Here is a 3,063-nt window from a genome sequence, read left to right as displayed (position 1 = left end):
CCTGTTTCTATAATTTTGCCATTTCAAGAATGTTATCATATTATCTAGGCTTCTCCAGAGAACAGGGTTCTCTGTGTCATACACACACACACACACACACACACACACACACACAGAGAAAGAGAGAGAGAGAGAGAGAGAGAGAGAGAGAGAGAGATTGATTATAAGAAATTGGCTTATGCATTTATGAAGGCTGAGAAGTTCGAAGATCTGCAGTTGGTAAGCTGCAGACCCAGGAGAACCAATGGTATAGTTCTAGTCTGAGTCCAAAGTTCTGAGGACCAGGAGAGCAGATGGCATAGTTCTAGTCCAAATGTTAGTGGACTTGGGACCTAGAAAGAGCCAATGTTTTAGTTCAAGTTTGAAGGCAGAAAAGAACTGATGTCCCAGCTGAAGGCAGTCAGGCCAAGAGTTTCTTACTACAGGGAAGGTCAGCCTTTTTGTTCTATTCAGGACTTCATCTGACTGCGTGAGGCCCACTCACATTCAGGAGCACAACCTGCTTTACTCAGGCTATCAATTCAAATGTTAATCTCATCCAGGAATACCATCATAGACATATCAAGAACAAGTCTTGGCCAAGTTCTGGGCACCCTGTGGTCCAGGCAAGTTGACATATAAAATTAAACATCATAATTACGTAAATATGATCATAAAGTATGTAACGTTTGGGGACTGGATTTTTTCAGAGTACAATTCTCTGGAGATTCATCCAAGCTATTGCTTCTTGATAAACTATTCATCAGTTGTTCATTCCTTTTAATTGTTGAGTAGTATTATATGGTATGGATTCAACTTTATTAGCCATGAGAGAAATGCAAATTAAAAACACAATGAGTGCTCGCTTCGGCAGCACATATACTAAAATTGGAACGATACAGAGAAGATTAGCATGGCCCCTGCGCAAGGATGACACGCAAATTCGTGAAGCGTTCCATATTTTTAATATATAAATTCACACACACACATACACACACACACACACAAACCGGGGGGGGGGGAAGAAGATATAACAACCACAATTATTTGAAGTTGATACAACAAGCAAACAGAAAGGACATTGTTGGGGGGGAGGGGGGAGGGAGAAGGGAGGGAGGTTTTGGTGATGGGGAGCAATAATCAGCTACAATGTATATCAACAAAATAAAATTAAAAAAAAAAATAAATAAAAACACAATGAGATACTGCCAAACACCTATCAGAATGGCTAAAATAAAAAATTGTGATAATATCAAATGATGGCAAGGATGCACAGAAACTGGATCACTCATATCTCGCTCCAGGAGTGTAAAATGGTACCATCACTCTAGAAAACAGCCTGACTATTTCTTGTAAGATACAGCCTGTCATTACCATACAAACCAGCAATTGCACTCTTGGACATCTATCCCAGAGAAATGGAAATTTATGTTCACACAAAAACCTGTGCACACATGTTTATAGCAGCTTTATTCCTAACAGTAAAAAACTGGAAACAACCTGAATATCTTTCAACAGGTGAATGATTACATGCCCATCTTATTGGTAAGCAATATATGGCTTAGCAAGGTCAAATACCATGTCTAGTACCCCACAGCCAGAAGGTAGCAGAGCCGGGTGAAGCCCTGTGCTCTGTCTCATTCCAAAGCCCGTGGTCTTTGTACAGGGCAAGGCATCTCTCTGATCATGATATTGGTCTTGATTGTTTGGAAGAATTTGCTGCGTCTTCTGCATCAAAGAAATGTGAATGCTATTTAGCATTTTCAAGATTAACCTTGCCCTGAGTTCTTTGGTAATGATTTAGAAGAATACGAAATTAATTGGAGCACACTATTCTTGACTGAACAAGGTAAGTTTTTCACATTTAGTACTTTCCTGCTTTCTATCTCTTTTATACCATCCTTCTGTGCATTTAGAATTTTCCTGTTTTCTTATGTGTTTTTTCTATTAGTCTATGAATGACTTGGGGTAGGGGTAATTTCTTCCTCTTCCTGGTGCAGTTCAGGTGTAATAGTATCTGGAGTCCATAAGTGCAGATTGAAAGAAAGCACATTATTTTGTACTTTATACTCTAAAACAGTACAGTTACCTATGAGTTATCTGTCACTCGTGCAGGCTGTGCTGCAATGGGAGGTAGCACAGCATAGTTAGGAAGGTTTGCTCAGAGGCCTGTCTGCCTGTGATTAAACCTTATGAGACATCTGAACTTGCCAAGCTACTTTGCCCTCTGTATTCAGTTTCCGCATAGCAAAATGACAAAATGAAAGAAACTGCTTCATAGAGCTATAAAGATGTAAAGCATGTAGCCCAGTGCCTGAAACAGAGTCTTGTTAGCTGTTGTTGTTATTAAACAAGAGAAGAGAAAGAAAAATTAGTCCTGAAGTCAGGACAGGCAGGGGAAAAGAGGAGGTGCAGAGAGGTCGCTTAGGGGATGAAACAAAATGCGTTAACAAGGCAAAACCCATCAGATAGCTTAGAAACTGCACAGGCAATTTCTAGGGACACACAGAATGAAACTCAGAGCTCCCTTTGGAGAGCATGTTTACTGTCTCCTCTTCGGTTCACAACCAGCATCTCCAGCAGGCATTCTGGAGAATTCACTGGTCTGGATGGATATTAAACAGAAAGTGGTATGGGCTGGGAAATACCCATTATGATTCTGGTTAACCAGAACAGATGTGAGAAACAAGACTGGAAGGGGCTATTTGGTAAAGTAGGAAAGATTCAGAGCAAGAACCATAGAAGTTCTGATTCAGTATCTGTTGCCAGCGTAGCAAGAGCTGTCCTGAAAAGTTCAAATCCAGTGGTGAGTTATGCCATAACACCAGTAATAAAAATAGCAATGGTTTTCATTGCATTCTTATTATGTGCTCAAAAAAGGCTATCTAGGGATGATTCCCATTTTACAGAGGAGCCACCTGAAGAATTTACCTGAGGCTAAATGAGGTTAGTGACTAATTCACATGGCATCCAGTAAAGTTCAAACTCCATATCCTGTGGGTTCGACACCTGTGCTCTCAACTCCTCTGCTGTCATGTGGCTGTCAGGGAGGGCGGAAAAGAGGGAGGGATCTCTGGAGGAGCC

General features: G+C 40.8%; 1 non-coding gene across 1 annotated transcript; it reads left to right on the top strand.

The window, feature by feature from the left end:
- Nucleotides 1–837: 837 nt before the first annotated feature.
- Nucleotides 838–944, top strand: LOC134371278 (U6 spliceosomal RNA). Its single transcript, XR_010022719.1, has one exon. It is a non-coding gene; the product is annotated as a U6 spliceosomal RNA (small nuclear RNA).
- Nucleotides 945–3,063: the final 2,119 nt, after the last annotated feature.

This window comes from Cynocephalus volans, chromosome 2, assembly GCF_027409185.1.
Source record: "Cynocephalus volans isolate mCynVol1 chromosome 2, mCynVol1.pri, whole genome shotgun sequence".
NCBI lineage: Eukaryota > Metazoa > Chordata > Mammalia > Dermoptera > Cynocephalidae > Cynocephalus > Cynocephalus volans.
Note: the sequence above shows the minus strand (reverse complement) of the source record. Positions and strands in the feature narration are given on the sequence as shown.